We start from the raw sequence: 18,791 nt of genomic DNA, 5'->3' as shown, positions 1-18,791 counted from the left end.
TTTCCCATACGAATCGTACCCTGCAACGTCCCCCGTACGTACGACGAAGTACGATTCATACCAGGAGCTGAACTCCGTACGAGTCGTACAAGACACCGCACGACTCTAATCTCCGTACGATTCTCCCTCGGAACCCACTGTACGCGACATCTGTACGGTTCGCAGCTGGTTTTTACGACCCAGCAAGTACGATACGTGTCGGGTACGCACCGTACGACCCTTTTTCTACGGGAGCTGAAAACAGCCGTAAAAGCAGAGTTTGTGCCTTAACAGGTACGGAACGGCCCCCTGGGTACAGTGCGTACCCCCCATGATCGCAGCGGTACGCACCATACCCCTGCGATCATGGGATGTACGAGCCGTACCCCCATTGTACAATCGGTGTACAAGCCATACCCCATGTACGATCGGTGTACGAGCCATACCTCCATTGTACGATCGGTGTATGAGCCGTACCCCATGTACGATGGGGGTACGGCTCGTACACCGATCGTACATGGGGTACGGCTCGTACACCGATCGTACAATGGGGGTACGGCTCGTACACCGATCATACAATGGGGGTACGGCTCGTACACCGATCGTACATGGGGTACGGCTCGTACACCGATCGTACATGGGGTACGGCTCGTACACCGATCGTACATGGGGTACAGCTCGTACACCGATCGTACAATGGGGGTACGGCTCGTACACCGATCGTACATGGGGTCCGGCTCATACACCGATCGTACATGGGGTACGGCTCGTACACCGATCGTACATGGGGTACGGCTCGTACACTGATCGTACAATGGGGTCCGGCTCGTACACCGATCGTACATCGGGTACGGCTCGTACACCGATCGTACATGGGGTACGGCTCGTACACCGATCGTACAATGGGGGTACAGCTCGTACACTGATCGTACAATGGGGGTACGGCTCATACACCGATCATACATGGGGTACGGCTCATACACCGATCGTACAATGGGGGTATGGCTCGTACACCCCATGAACGCAGGGGTGCGGTGCGTACCCCTGCGATCATGGGGTGTACGGACTGTACGGTGTGTATGTGTTTGTGTGCTTTTCCGTACGACTCGGCCTTACCTGACGTGGACCGTACGAATCGCGTCCTCATACCCCGGTCCGGATCGTACTTGTCGGGTCGTATGGCATGTGTACGAGTCCTACGGTATGTGTACGAGTCGTACGGTTCACGGTTTCAGCCTTGCAATACGTACGGATCGCGACGATTCAGACGGATTCACAGAATACGGATCGTACTTCGCGACTCGGACGGACGGGTACGATTCGTACGGAGAGGGCTCTGCATACAAATCGTACGGACTGTGTTTTTCCCGGATCGGAATCGACCCCTATGAAGGAAGAATATAACAGATTTCCACGTCCTTTAATGTCGAAAGGAAGAGTGAACAGCTTTATGTCATCTTTGCGACATACTATTACAAGAAAGTCTCCAAAAAATACCTACAACTTAAGAAGAAATGAAGACTCAAAATACATAAATGACTACAACCAAGTCATTTTGTCCATGTGGAATGCTAACATGGATATTCAATACGTTGCGGACAATTCCATTGCTGTTGCTCGATATGTAACATCCTACATAACAAAATCAGAAAAGAAGGAATTGAAGGAAATGTGGGAAGAGATTTCCCACGAGAAGAGTCTAAGTAAGACATTATATACTTACAGTTTGAAGATGTTATCTCATCGAGAAATTGTAGCATATGAATGCTCGGATCACTTATCATCTGCAAGTCTATACTCCAAATCTAGAAGAATCATTTGGGTGAGTCTAGGTCTTGCTGCAACACGAAATCGAGTACTTAAATCTGTACAAGAAATTGAATATTTAGCTGAAAAAGAGCCAGAATGTACAGATATTGTGAAAACTAACATATTATCCAAATAGAAGTCATCATCTTGAGAACATTTGTCTCTATGAAGTGCTGCAAAACTATATTTTTAAACGGAATATTACAGAAAACATCATTAATGGTTATATTCCGTGATTGGTTCTGAAGGATGTTTGGTAAAACAAAGAAAAGGACATTTGATTAATCACTGTAAGCTGAGTTGCGAAACTCCTGACAAAAAGGAATTGTTCTATTTAGCTCTTTTGCAACTTTTCAAGCCGTGGCATTCAGATTTGGAATTAATTGGAGATTTTGAGAGCTATGAAGATTCTTTCAACGCAAGTAAAGATACTATAGAATGTCCTGTTTTTGCTATTTATGTGAAAATGTTGAACGACGAAATTGAGCAAGAAGCTACAATTGCAGCTGAGATTGCTAGAGGCAGTTCTCAAGACAGTCAAACTTCTGCTCCGTTGAGTCAGGATCCACTAGGAGAACCAATTGTTCAAAATGAAGCAGCAACTGCTATGGAAGAGGTGGAAACAGCAATGTATCAAGCTCAAGAAGATGTAACAAACTTAGGAAACTTGGAAGAACAACTAAATGTTGAGCAAAAACAAATATATGAGCAAGTGAGAAAAAAGATTGACCATGGATTACTTTATGAAAAAAAAGAGTGCTCTTGCTCATCATTTCAACCTATCCGAATGTACGTCAGTGGACAAGCTGGAACAGGAATTTTTTTTAATTAAAGTAATTACAACTTATCTACAGAAAGAACTGAGTCGCATTTGTCTTGTGTTGTCACTGCTCCAACTGGGTTGGCTGCACACAATATTAAAGGAATTACTTTACATCGTTTATTAATGCTACCAGTAGAGCATTAAAACAAATTGGAATACCACAAGCTATCTGGTGAATGTTGTTGTGAAGTTTCAAGAGTCTTGAAGAAAATAAAACCTCTCATTATTGATGAGGTAAGCATGGTATCAAACTTAATGCTTGCCTTTGTGCATTTAAGAATGCAGCAAATTCTTAAAACGGAGTATGACGTATTATTTTGAGGAAAGCACGTCATAGTTTTTGGAGGTCTACTACAACTTACTCCTGTAAAAGGACAACCAGTGTTTAAAACACTGGCGCATGAAGATACCAGAAAGTCTTGGATTGGAAATGTTAACATTAGGTCATTTTTTGAATATAAGGAACTTATTACAAATATGCGACAGGCAAATGATGCAGATTATGAAAGTATTCTTCAATATATGAGAATTGGAAAAGTGACTGAACATGGCAAAGAAGCTTTACAGAGACGATTACTTTCCAATTTGTTTCCAAATGAAAATATTGTTCCTGAGAAAATATATATGAGAATTGAAGAAAACAAATCTGTTATCTGCTTAATGCCAACACTGCGTGTATGTTCTATATTCAATGAAGAAATTGCAAATTGGAAAATGAAGAAGTTATTAAATTGGAAGCCATTGATAAAATAGAACATGAAAGAATCACTATTATTTTGAGCGAAAAGTTGAAGAGGAAATTGGATTCTTTAGAGAAATCGATAAGTATAACTGCTGGTTTAGAAAAGAATTTATATGCATGTGTAAACTGTAGGGTAATTTTAAGATGTAATTTGAATGTGGAAAAAGGTTTAGTAAATGGAGAAATGGGTATAATTGTTGATTTCGTTAATTATGTAAATATAGATGGTATTGAATTTTTAAAAATCAAATTTGATGAAATTGAAGAAGTGCTACAGTTTAGTCGTTGTTCAGCTCGGTTTTTGCTTGTAAAAGATTTGTATGTTCGCAGAAAACAGTTTCCTATTTCTTTGGCGTATTCGGTGACCATTCATAAATCTCAAGGTTTAAGTGTAGCTAGTGCTTTAGTGAATATTGGAAGTACCGTGTTTAAAGAAGGCATGGCATATGTTGCTTTGTCTCGAGTGATAACTCTATCTGGATTGTACTTGATTGATTATGATGAGACAGAAATTAGTGCAGATGCGAATTGTGTGAAAGAGTATAATAGATTAAGAAGAGAATATGCACCCAATTTAGGTCAATATCCAGTATTTGAAAAGCGTGTGGTAGGTAGAAAAAGAAGATTTGAGAATATCTGTAGTGAAGTTGTAGAGAAAGAAAAAAACAAGATGAAGTTGTGATTGCAAGCAAAAAGAAAAAGGACAGTGTTGAAGAGAATGTTGGTTATCAGTTTGAAAATAGTTCTGGTGTCAACTGCTATGCTAATGTAGTTGTTAATGTTGTTTTTTTTCTTGAAAGTTTGCAGCAGCAAATTGCTGAAAATCGGAAGAAAGATTCTGTTCATTGTTGTATTCTGTTTATGAGAAATGTAGTAGTGATAAAAGTAAAACACAAAGTGTTTCTGATATTCGAAATGTTTTGGACATATGTTCTGGTTGTACTCAATTTATGCAAAATATTCAGCAAGATTGTCAGGAATTTCTAATGTATATGCTTGTTGTATTAGAAGATGAAGGTATAGATATTGAAAACCTTTTTGGCCTTTCTTATAAATGGCAACATGACTGTGAAAATTGTTTGTTTACATGTAGCACTAACATAGACACTGAAAGATTTATATATTTGACCTTACCAGACTGTGAATCAGTGTCTTTTAACAATCTAGTTAGAGGAGCAAGTCAAAACATGGAGTGTAGCCAATGTAAATCCGAAATGTCATCAACATTATTTATACAAAGATATGGACATTATGTAATTTTAATGCTGCAACGTTCTAGAGCTGATGGAAGGAAATTGGAAACTTTAATTAAAACATTTGTAGCTACTCAACTATCAATATCAGGAAGAACTTTTGTAGCTGTAGCAATTATTTTTCATGATGGACCTTCTACAACATCTGGACATTACACTGTTTATTTAAAATGTCTGAAAGGTTGGATACATTGTAATGATAGTCAATTGGTTTTTAAACAACGTTTGCCTAAAGAGTTACCAAATTCTTACCTTATATTTTTAAAGCCAAACTTTTAGTAACAAATTTGGCCTTTCAAGATTACTGCTGTTAAGGTAGGTTGGTCTGGTGTTGTAGAGTAGTTTGTAAGTGAGGGTGAGGAGCTTGAAGGTGATCCTCTTGTTGACATGAAGCCAATGTAGATCTGTCAGGTGGTGGGTGATGTGGCTGCGGCAGGGGACATTGATGATCAGTCGGGCGGAAGTGTTTTGGACTCGTTGTAGTCGTTGTTGGTGTTTGTCCAAGTTGAGATTTAGAGAGTTGATCATTATGCAGTTCGTAACGTCTTTCGGTGGTATGTGGCTCTTTGGTGAGGGAGAAGATGAGTTGGGTGTCGTTGTCTAAGCAGATAATGTTCAGGTTGTGATGGTGGGCCACTTGTGTGAGGGTGCCATGTAGATGTTGAATAGCCTCAAGTTGAGGGATGAGCCCTGGGGGACGTTGGAAATGATGTCGGTGGTTTTGGATCAGAAAGGTGGGAGACGGATGCTGAGGATTCGTATTGAAGAACTTCTGAACTAAGAATTTGAGATATACTATTTGGCCATGAGGAAAAGTATATAAAACCATTAAGGACTATTTGTTGTATATTCTGTCAGTATATATTTGTAAGTAACTTTATTTGCAGTGTATGAAAATTAATGAGAGTGTATTGTTATGTTAATATTGTTTGAGATATCTCATAGTTATGTAAGAAATTGCTGTTAGAAAAAAACATTTAATATATGTTTTATTTCTATTTTTTAGATTGTTATTGAGAATGATGAATGTTTTTTTTTAAGATAATCTTATTGATTGTCTATTTTTTGCCCGCTGTTATGTGATGAGTACTATTGAACTATTGAACTAGTGAAATTCGATATATTCTGAGAACAGCAAAAAAGGCAAATGAAATGATTTACAAATTATTTTGTGTTGTAAAAGATATATTGTTACTGTATTTTTTTATTTGTCTTCCACAGATCCAAATTTTATAATATATCATTTTTTTATTATTTATTATTTTGAAGGTAAGTATAAGTAACTGTTAAAAATGGTCAATGGGATGTGCTTCTACAGAGCTGAAGTAACCAAACATGGATGGAGTACATAAGTGTGTAAAGATGGTTTGTATCTATTAAAAACATTTGAAAAAGTTAAAATATATATACTGAGTGTACCAGTATTCTTTGCATTTTACTACAACACATCCACTAGTTTGGAACAGGTAAGGTGAATAGACATATTGTACTTTTTTTAGTACTGCATTTTATTATAACAGCCTTAGTTTTTTCCTATAGTGATAAGGAGTGACTGGTTTGAAAATGTAAGAACATTTTAAAACTGAACATTCATATAAATAATTATATTTATATAATCTTATAAAGTAGTTGAGAATGGTATTTGTATAATTTTTTTAAGGGCAAAATAGTTGATAAAGCTAGTTTTGTGTTATGTAATATAAAAAATGATAAAATGAAGTGTTTATGTTTTTGTACAAGGACCTACAACATAAGAAATTCACTATGGAAAAACAACAGAACAATATTTAAGACGGTTTCGAAATTAGTAACACTCTCATAGAAGAGCTAAACATACCTTTCATGGACAGCGAGAATAAAGAGGAAAAAATTTGTGCTGCATATATCAGCTGTGATTTCCTAGACGAAACCTTGGATGCTGATTTTGTGGAAGCATTAGATGACATCGAGTTTGATCATATGACTTTCAAATTGATAACCAGGAAAATGAAATACCTGTTGAAATTAATTTAGAAGCTCTATTAAATTATGAGATGTTACAAGAATAAATGTATTATTATATAATAATAATGTTTTGAGACACTCTTCTTGCAGAATTGTAATCATTCAGCTAGTACCCAAGTACTCATGGTGCAAAGTGGGCCTTAGGGCATGGACTGCTTCAAACCCCTATAGATGATGCATCCACTCTTCTATGCACCGGCAAACTTGTCTTTTATAGCTTCTATTTCCCAGTCTATATCCTTACACGTCCAGCAAACTCTCTTTGATTGCTGATTCAGTATTGTACTGAGCTATTCAGCAGAATGTCCTTATCTATGCACTGTGCAAAAAATGAAGCTTTTTTAAATTCAGTCAGACACTCTCCTTGCAGAACTGTAATTATCCAGTCAGTACCCAAGTAATCATGGAGCAAAGTAGGCCTTAGGCCATGGACTAGTTTAAACCCCAAAGACTATGCATTGAGTCTTCTATGTACCTGCAAACTTGTTTTTATACCTTCAATTCCCCAGTCTGTATCATTAGACTTTCACCAATCACTCTCACTATACTGTTTCAATATTGTAGTGACCCATTCAGCAGCATTTCCTTATATATGTACTGTGGTAAAACTGAAGCTGTTATAAATTCAGTCAGGCACTTTCTTTACAGAACTGTAATCATCCACTCAGTACCTAAGTACTCATGCATTAAAATAGGCCTTAGGTCATAGACTGCTTCAAACTCCTATAGACTTTGCATGCAGTCTTTTATGCACCGGCAAACTAGTCTTTTATACCTTCAATTCCCCAGTCTGTATCCTTACACTTCCAGCAAACACAATCAAACTGCTGTTTCAGTATTATATTGAGCCATACAGCACTATGTGCTTATGTATACACTGTTCTAAAAGTGAAGCTGCTATACATTCAGCCAGACAGTCTCCTTGCAGAATTGTAATCATTCAGCGAGTACCCAAGTACTCATGGGGCAAAGTGGACCCTAGGCATGGACTGCTTAAAACCCCTATAGACTATGCATGCACTGTTCTATGCACCGGCAAACTTGTGTTTTATACCTTCAATTCCCCAGTCTCTATCCTTACACTTCCAGCAAACACTCTGTGATTGCTGATTCAGTATTGTACTGAGGTATTCCGCAGAATGTCCTTATCTATGCACTGTGCAAAAAATGAAGCTCTTATAAATTCAGTCATGCACTCTCTTTGTAGAACTGTAATCATGCAGTCAGTACCCAAGTAATTATGGAGCAAATTAGGCCTTAGGCCATGGACTGCTTTAAACCCCTATAGACTATGCTTGCAGTCTTCTTTGCACCTGCAAACTTGCCTTTTATATCTTCTGTTCCCCAGTCTGTATCCTTATACTTTGAGCAAACACTCTGTCATTGCTGATTCAGTATTGTACTGAGCTATTCAGCAGAATGTCCTTATCTATGCAGTGTGCTAAAACTGAAGCTCTTATAAATTTAGTTAGTCACTCTCCTTGCAGAACTGTAATCATCCAGTCAGTACCCAACTACTCATGGAGCAAAGTAGGCTTTAGGACATGGACTTCTTTAAACCTCTATAAACTATGCTTGCAGTCTTCTATGCACCTGCAAACTTGCCTTTTATACCTTCAATTTCCCAATCTGTATTGTTACACTTTCACCAAACACTCTCACACTACTGTTTCAGTATTGTAGTGAACCATACAGCAGTATGTGCTTATCTATACACTGTTCCAAAAGTGAAGCAGTTACACATTCAGCTTGACACTGCTTGCAGAACTCGTATCATCCAGTCAGTACCCAAATATTCATGTAGTAAAGTAGGCCTTAGTATATGGGCTGCTTCAAACTCCTATTTACTATGCATGTACTCTTCTATGCACCTGAAAACTTGTCTTTAAACTTTTAATTACCCAGTCTCTATCCTTATACTCCCTCCAAACACTTTGCCAGTACTGTTTCAATATTGTAGTGAGCCATATAGCAATATATGCTCATCTATACACTGTACAAAAAGTGTAGCAGTTATACATTCAGCTCTACACTCTCCTTGGAGAAGTGTAATCATTCTGCCACTACCCAAGTAGTCATGCTGCAAAGTAGGCCTAAGGGCATGGACTGCTTCAAACACCTATAGATAATAAATGAACTTTTCTAAACATCTGCAAACTTGGCTTTTAAACTTTGAAGTGCCCAGTCTGTAGCCTGACACTTTCTCCAAACATTTTGCTACAGCTATTTTAGTATTGTAGTGAGTTATACATCAGTATGTTCTTATGTATGCACTGTTCTAAAAGTGAAGGTGCTATATATTCAGCTAGACAATCTCTTTGTAGAAGTGTAAGCATTCAGTCGGTTTCCAAGTAGGCATGCACCAAAGTAGGTCTTAGGGCATGGACTGCTTCAAATCCCTATAGACCTTGCATTCACTGTTCTATACACCAGCAAACTTGCCTTTTATACCTTCAATTGCCCAGTCTGTATCGTTAAACTTTCACCAAACACTCTCACACTACTGTTTCAGTATTGTAGATAACCATACAGCAGTATGTGCTTATCTATACACTGTTGTAAAAGTATAGCTGCTATACATTCAGCCACACAATCTCCTTGCAGAATTGTAATCATTCAGCCAGTACCCAAGTACTCATGGTGCAAAGTGGGTCTTAGGGCATGGACTGCTTCAAACACCTATAGACTATGCATGCACTGTTCTATGCACCTGCATATTTACCTTTTATATGTTCAATTCCCCAGTCTCTATCCTTACACTTCCACCAAACACTTCCCCTGTTATAGTTTTGTAGTGACTCATTGATCAGTGTGTTGTAATCCATTCACTACATTCAAACACTAATCAGCAGATGTACAATAAGTTGTACATCCCCAGAGATATGCCAGTTATTGTGCACTGTGACATCACCACCATGGATGCACCGTATTTACAATGTGGTGTATTATGGGGCAAAAACTGCACAAATATGTGATGTATTTGTGTTGTGAAGGCGGCGCATTGCTTGACTTGCGTTGCAATCGCAACGCAGCTCCAGCAATGCTCTTTGGGCCCTATTCTCACAATGCTGTGTCAATCCTTACACCTGTTTCATACAGGTGCAGGGTTTTGATGCAGCATAAGCCCAAAAGTGACTGAATGAAATCTTATAGATTTCACTCAGTCACTTTTAGGAGGCATTCCTGCGCCAGAAACCCCCCCCCCCCCGCTCAGGAAAGCCTCCTTCTGGCGCAGGGCTTTACAATGTGATGCACCTTCCATATACGTCACATTATAAATACCACACACCATGGCACATCTTTTGCACCACCGCTGCGTCACAAAAGTGATGCAACAGATGTGTAAAAGAGGTACAAGGGGGTTGTAAATCCGCTCCTAACACATACAAATTCACCCAGGCAGTCTCACCAGCAGTGCAAATTGAAGCATAGACTTGTAACATATTTATGTGCATATGTTACATTCAAGTGCTTCGGAGGTACTACAGTATACTATAGGTAAACACCTTATAGATTTATGCTGTATCACTTATTTATAGTTCTGCACTTTCACATTCACCATACACTAGTAATGTATTCATTCATTCATTTATGAACTACACATTCATTCTGACAAACGTTTACATACTAACATAGAAATATAGTTCTTTCTTTGACCAGTGAAGGTAGTTCTAAAAAGAACATTTTTTTTGTGTTTTTAGTTTTCAATTTTTTTGTATTTTTTCAACAAGTTATTTTTTTTTTAAACCAAAAAAATTGAACTGGAAACAAAAAAACTGTGGAACAGGAACAAAAACGTTTTTAAAAAAATAATGTTTTGGACAACGGTGCTCTTCTTTCCTCTTCACAATGAGGTCAATAGACTGCGCACCGTAACAAAGTAGTTCTTCGCAATATTTACAATGAATTGTGAGATCCGCAAACTGTGGCACAATAATAGGATGCGGACTGCTCGGATGAGGTGGTGGTGCAGTTGAGGTACTAGGGACTGCAGGTTCAGGATTCTCCTGCAAGCTTTGTGTTGCCATCCTTGCAAAGTTATATGGACGCAAATTTTTGAAATGGCGAACCATGCTGGCTGTCCAGAAAGAGTACTTTTTAGTGGGTCACCCCTGGAAAGGGTAACCTCGCAGATCTTGCAAGTTTCTTTCGGTGTGTTGACTTTTTTCTGTCCTTTAGGTTAGGTAAAAAACGTCCAAATGAAAGCTTCTTTTCTCTTTTTCTGATGGGGTTCAGCAATAAATTCTTCCTCAGAGGAATGTTCTGATGAAGTCTGAAAAAGAGCAGCCATTGTAGAGTTTGGTTCTAAAGGACCACAGCTCCACAGAATAGATGCTTCTTCTGTGAAAGTCCAAGTAGAATGATCAAAATGGGAGGGGTATTTCAACAGTTGGAATAGGAAGTGTTATGAACCAATCAAATCTCTTCTTTTAAAGTCACATGGCTTTGCGTACGCTTACAGTGCGCTTACGGTGCTCTTACCGCCGCGATTTGCGTAATTGCTTTTCAAAGTAATATACGCTTATTAAAAGTTAAAAAAACTATTTTTGTGATTATTCCAGATAATGTCTTCCCTTAATATGTACATTAAATACCTAAATATATGTTTAGAAACGTTCGCGCCGTACGCGTACGGGGCGCTGTATATGACGTCACATGGAAGAGTTGATGCGACGCGTAACGTCAAAGCGCATTCGTAACGTATGCTCGGGTACGCGCAGAGTACGATTTCCCGTACAAAGTATGGTGCGATCACCGTACGCGTATGGTACGATTATCAAAAACAAAAACCAATGAAAAAGGAATTATATATAATTTAATTTTAATATTTTGGAGGGGAAATTAATTAATAAAATTTTTTTTTTAATTTAGTTTTGTTATTATTTTACATAAAAAATATGAAATATAACCTAAAAATAAAATAAATATAAATATTTATAATAAAAATGTAGGAAATTAGTATAAAAGGAAAGAAATAAAATAATTAATACATTTAAAAATTATCATTTAGAAAACCTTTGAAATTCACTGAAAAAAACATAGGTTTTACACACGTTATAGTTAGGAATTAGCATTTTAAAAACCTTGCAAATTCACTGCAAAAAACATAGGTTTCAGCCACGTTTTAGTTAGGAATTAGCATTTAAAAAACCTTAGAAATTCACTGAATAAACCATAGGTTTCACACATGTTATAGTTAGCTGGACATTTCACTCAAGCAAAACCATTGAAATTCCCCCGTTATAGTTAGTTCAGCTAACTATAACTCGCGCACCCGCAATACACTGCTGATGACGTCACATATTACATCCCTCATGACATGGTCAGTGACATCACTCATGGCATCACTGATGACATCTCAAATGACCTCACTGATGACATCACTGATGACATCATCCTTGTGAAAGAGTGGCAGACCTCCTCTCACCATAATATAACCTTTGATAAACACATTGAAAAATATAAACTAAAATTTTCAAAACAATGGAGATACCAATACCAGTTACAACAACATATTCAGTAATTACAAAATCTACATACACATCCACTCATTCACCAACAGTTCTATATAGTTACTCATACATGCATTCACTCATCATATGTACTCATACACCTATACATCCTGTTACACACCGATACTCATCCATGGAGTTACTCACCCACATACTCACACATGCAAATAAACATCCATTTACTTGCATATACAGCTATATACACAGCACTACACTTGCTTTTACAGAAACGTACACATACTTAGGGGCCCATTAGGATGGCGGGGGCACGGGGGCAATCCGCCCGCCATCCGCACCTGAAATCCCCCGCCATATTAGGATGGTGGGGGGACCGCGGCGGACGGAAAGACCGTCCTCCGCTTTTCCGCCCCGGTCGCCTTGCGACCGGGGCGGAAAAGGTTTAATATGGTGGCGGTGTCTATTAGACACCGCCAGCCATATTATGATGGGCTTGTGTAGATGCCTTTCCGTGGCGGCGATGCCGCCACGGAAAGGCATGCGGTCTTCACTCTGGGGGGCCCCCAGAGTGAAGGAGAGGTGGGGGGTGCACACGGGGGGGTACCTGTGGTACCCCCCTTTATTTGCATAAACAAGCGGCAGGCACCGCGCTGTGCCTGCCGCTTTGTCTATGCAAATGCATGAATGCATTTTTAGCATTGTGGCGGGCGGTGCAGAGAGCACCGCCCGCCACAATGCAAAAAATACAGGATGTGCCCGTCACTGTGGCAGGCACATCCTAATACCCCCCACGGGACCCCCACCCTTATGGCGGGCAGTCCCAAACCCCGGTAGGACCGCCCGTCATCCTAATAGACCCCTTACTCTCTTAAACAATCACTTATAGAAACACATACTTATTTATACAGGAACTCTTCCAATCTCTCACACTCTCACATATACTCACTTATATACATCAATACTCACATATACTAGTTTACAACATATGTAGTTACTCATAAAGATACTATTGAGACAGTCATTCACTCACTAACACACCCATACACACATTCATCCACTCATATAGTCCTGCACACATGCTGTCTTCAAAACACATACAAACAGTGAGTCACTCATTCATGCATCTTTGCGTTAAGTAATATTCCACACCAAACCATATAGACACTCATACTGATACTCAAAAAAACAACTAATAACCTATATACACACTCATGTAGCTACTCACCAACCCATGCAGCCACCTATACACAAAGTGAGACACTGATACAGATATTTAAATATTAAAAAAGTGCTTGCTAATATATGTATTCACTAAGATACACTTAATAAGTCATTTATACAATCAATTTTACAAAACAACACAACCATTTAGACACTTATTTACCCATTTATTCTTCCATTGACCTTTAGATATACATATATAAAAAATATGTATTTTTCCGAAAGACACACATTAACTGGATGATGTCATCAGTGATGTCATGAGTGATGTCACTTGAGATGTCATCAGTGATGTCATGAGTGATGTCATGAGTGATGTCACTGACCATGTCATGAGTGATGTAATATGTGACGTCATCAGCAGTGCATGGTTTTTCAGTGAATATATATATATTCACTGAAAAAACCATAGGTTAGAGACCATATATAGTTAGGAATTAGCATTTAAAAAACCTTGAAAATTCACTGAAAAAACCATAGGTTATAGACCATATATAGTTAGGGATTAGCATTTAAAAAACCTTATTTTACTCACACAAAACCATTGAAATTCCATATATAGTTAGTTGCACTAACTATATATCGCGCACCCGCAATCCACTGCTGATGATGTCACATATTACATCATTCATGACATGGTCAGTGACATCACTGATGACATCACTGATGACATCTCAAATGACATCACTGATGACATCATCCAGTGACTGTGTGTTTCTGTAAAGTTTAAATATGTTTTACATATTGAAGAATGAGTAGATGTAGAAGTGTCTGGATGAAGGATTTAGTAGGTGCGTGACTGACTGTATGAGTGAGTGATTAAATGTGTCTCACTGAGTGCATGGGTTAGTGACTAAACTGTCTTAATTTGTGCATCATTATGTCTGTTGTTCTGTAAACTGCTGCATGTGTTGGTCAGTAGCTATATGAGTAACTATATGGGTTATTGATTGATTGCCCAAGTATTTGTATGGGAGACTGAGTGTGTGTGGCTGGCTGGGAGGTGTGTGACTCTGTGCAGATCAATGTGTACTTGTATCAATGATTGTATAAGAGAGTAAGTATGTGTTAGTATATGTTTCAAAATGTAAGGTGCTCTATGTTTAACTGTATAGATTAGAAAATGCAAGTGTGATTGATTATTTACAGGACTGACTAGGTGTGTGAGTAACTCCATGGATGAGTGACAGAGTGTGAGAGTCTGTATAGGTGTATGAGTGCATATGATAGTGTTGTAAAGATGAGTGATTGTATGTATGAATGATTGTATGGGTAAATGAGTGAATGTGTGTGTAAACATAGGAATCACTGAGTGCGTATGTAGTAACTAGTATTGGTGTGTCAATGGTTTCAAAAATTATACTCTGTATTTAACACTGGGTGTAACAGAGATTATATTAAAGTGTGAGGAGATGCATTGTATTGTCACATGAATGATATCATCAGTGATGTGGTCATTGATGTCAAATGAGATGTCATCAGTGATGTCATCAGTGATGTCATTTGAGATGTCATCAGTGATGTCATTTGAGATGTCATCAGTGATGTCATCAGTGATGTCACTGACCATGTCATGAATGATGTAATATGTGACATCATCAGCAGTGGATTGCGGGTGCGCGATATATAGTTAGTGCAACTAACTATATATGGAATTTCAATGGTTTTGTGTGAGTAAAATAAGGTTTTTTAAATGCTAATCCCTAACTATATATGGTCTATAACCTATGGTTTTTTCAGTGAATTTTCAAGGTTTTTTAAATGCTAATTCCTAACTATATATGGTCTCTAACCTATGGTTTTTTCAGTGAATTTCAATGGTTTTTTAATAGCAAATATCATAAGCTGTCGAATGTCAAGTACGTGGTAAGTAAAAACATTTTCGTGTTTATGCACACTGATCTGCTTTGAATGCTGCCCCCCCCTCCCCCTCATTTCTATTAGGAGTACTCTCTCTTTGCAGATAGTGAAGGGTAGTTAACGCAGGCCTTTGCCCCCGTTGTAATCCGTCGTGCCTGCTTCTCTTTCCATTTGATTGATTGTTATCCAAGCATTTACTGTTTTAGAATTGGTTCTCTTTGGTTCATTCTCTATTTACAAACAAGCACAGAGTCGCAATACTCTGTTTAGTGTTTGCAGATAGCGAAAAATCGTGTAAAAACACAAAAGGAATCGAGCAAAATCAGTAGGCCACTAATGGGATCTCTTTTTGACCTCGCTAAAATAGAAACATTAGGAACAACCCCTCATGACAAACACAAAACTATTGAGATGAACTGAACTCCACACCATGATGGCTGCAATACAGCTCGGCTCCGCCACCCACCCCGCCCAAAATAACAATAAACTCTATGCAAATATTACAAATATATACAACACACCAGCAAAGTAACAGGGTAAAACATTTTATTAAACAACTATTTACATAACTATTTTATACTTTTTGTTGCCCGATCCGGCTAGCTCAATCGATCGAGCATGAAACTCATGCACTCTGATGGTTCAAAGTTTTGAGGAGTGCTTGTAACACTGTCTGAAGCCTATTTGCACTTGCTTCAGCTTCACTATTCTCAAAGTAAAGTGGGGACTGTTTGAGGACGTGACTGCATTTGTGAACAATGTAATGCGGTGCCACCCTGAACCGCTTGACGGAGGCCCCCGAGGGACGGTGTGATGGCGCGGACTCGGAGGGGGCGCTTGGCTCCGGCTCCCTCCCCAAGTCGTGTTCTCCTGGTGTAGCCTGAGATCGCCCCCGACATAGGTGGCCGGCTCCCGGGATCAAGCGGAACTTTTTGCCTTTTGGTAACTCTTCCATTCTTGACCTTGTCCCACAATCCGTTTCACCTAAAGACACGCTGTAGTGGGTCGCCCCTTTACCATTTCAGTTGCCATTCCGCCCGCTTTTGCTACACTGTGCCTCTTCCGCTATTCAGCTGTTTACCGCCCGCTCTTTCGACTACAGCGTCTCGCTCACCATGTAGTTGAGTTGCTCCCGCTCTTGCGGTGCAGCGATAGCCGGCTGCCACAGTACTCTCAAAATGGCGGCCGGCTCTTCAGATTTGGGCGTGGTCCACTAAAATTGCCCTGCGACACCTTGGAACTCGGACGCTTGTCTGCTAGAGATTGGGCTCCATTCTCGAAAGCGTCCCCTCAGCCTTGAAGATTCTACAAAAGTCTTGGGGGCCCCCGACTCCCGCAGGCTTCTGGTGGAGAGCGGCTAGCATTATTGCTCGTCGAATGGCCACGACGGAGCTACGAAATGGTGGTGCTCTCATGCTAACGCCAGCTTCAGTCTGAAACATCCAGAAACACTGTAGACTACCAATTCGATCAGTTCCGGTAGCGCCCCAACGTGACCCGGTAGAGAAGAACTAGCCCTCCCCTCTTTCACTGATGGTTCTTGTTGCCTGTCCCTTCTGTTGTCATTTAACAGAACTATTTAGCCTGCTGAAAGGGGTTGTGTTCCGACCGCTGGTTGGTGGAGACATTTTGACTATATTCTAGACCTGCGTTGTCGCGTAATGCGTCATATGACGCGCCGCGTTAGCGCATCCGGAAGTGATCCGGGGCGCGACGCGCAGCGCGTAACGTAAGCATAACAGGTCATGTAACTTGTTAATAAAACTTTTCATTGGTTCATTTTACTTTTCTTATTCTAATGATGCTTTCGAACATTATTTTTTCTTAAATATATGTTATAATGTTCCAGGCTAATGTACTTTCCCGGAAAATTTACAACTGTCCTGCAAGTAAAATATATTCCTTTTTCGAGAAAAAGGGCGTTTCTTCGTCCCATGACGGAGCCGTTGAGCAAAAGAGGGTCGGCCTGCTGTCTTAGTCGCCGATACGCCTGAATATGAGATTCTTATCGATCACTTTATGTTGCAGGAGTAGAAAACACAACAGCCCTTGACCATTTATCTTTACTGCGTTCCTGCGTATTATACCTTTTACCCTTCATGTAATTGGTCTGCTTTATTTCACTTGCCTTTTACTGATTCTAAAACAGTGACTATTATTAAAAACTTTACCAATGTATATACTACTACCATGTTTTCTTTTAAAAACCTTTATTGTGAAAATGTCATTATACAAATACGGGCCTATAACCACGTGGGCCGGCCACGGAGCAAACTGTAATCGTATATGATGAGTAGACATTTACACTGTAGAGGAACGTAACGGGCGGGCCATTAGGTTGCAAGAACTAAAGTGTCTAACAGTTGCGGAATCGGTGGACGTACATTTTATAATTAAAATACGACAGGGCCACTTACAATAAAATTATCTAGATATACATTTGCGGGCAAGTACCATGGGTGACGTTAATTCAAACTTTCAATAGTACAGTAATCAATAACACATCAGAACTTAATATCAATAGGGATATCGAAATATTCAATCTATTCTCGTCCCCGCCCGCCATGTGCTTCAAAACTGCATACGTATCTCGTGATATCAAGGTTGTGCAACCAGTACACAACAAGGAGTTACGAGTCCCATTTATTCCGGCGCCATTTTGGGCGAGGACGGGCAGGTCCAGGATATAGTCAAAATGTCTCTACCAACCATCGACTATGATGATGTTCATATGCTGTATTTATTAGAGTAACACTCATCTGTCCACATGAAATTAATTTGCCACAATCTAAACATGTCATTTTAATCTTTCCAAAGTTCTTCTAAATATTTGGAACCGTTTCCCTTGCCTCTGATGCCGTCAGTGCCACTTCTTTGATGAATGTACTGGCAGGTCGGGGGTTCTCCTCCAAATCTCTCTTTTATGCAGCACTATAATTAATTGGTGCCACCTCTCCATATGACGATGCATGGTATAGTTACCATAACTATATTTTTTTTCGGTTCCTCTGGAGAGTACATCGTGGCAGATGAAGCGTGTAACGTACCGGGCATTTACCTTTTTTTGCATGTAGAGGAAAGGAAAAAAAATTCGAGCGTCCGAGTTCTAAGGTGTCCCAGGGCCATTTTAGTGGACCAGGCCCAAATCCAAAGAACAGGCCACCATTTTGAGAGTCCTCTTGCAGCCGCCTGTCGCTGTAGCATCAAGAGCGGCCGAAACTCAGCTGAATGGCAACTGAAACGGTAAAGGGGCGCCCCACTACAGCAGACGAGCCTCCACCTAGGAAGGCCCGTTCACGCCGCCTCCCCCCCCCCCCTTCGGGCACCCCACGCCGTTATTCGGAGCAGGATTGTAGGATGGCCACACCAGTACGGCAACTTGCTAGACACCACCTCGGTGCCTACCGAATCTCAGCGCCTTGTGGTGTCTTCTATTCGAAAACATTGTTGTGCTGCCTTCGACCTATTCGCCGCAAGTGCGCACGCAACTCAGCTGCATAGCTTGCTAGACACCACCTCGGTGCTAACCGAATCTCAGCGCCTTTTGGTGTCTTCTATTCCGAAAATATTGTTGCGCTGCCTTTGGCCCCATTCGCACATCGGTCCGCTACTGACGCCATCTCACAGGC

This window comes from Lissotriton helveticus, chromosome 3_1 (assembly GCF_964261635.1).
Source record: "Lissotriton helveticus chromosome 3_1, aLisHel1.1, whole genome shotgun sequence".
NCBI lineage: Eukaryota > Metazoa > Chordata > Amphibia > Caudata > Salamandridae > Lissotriton > Lissotriton helveticus.
This window is presented reverse-complemented; position numbering follows the sequence as displayed.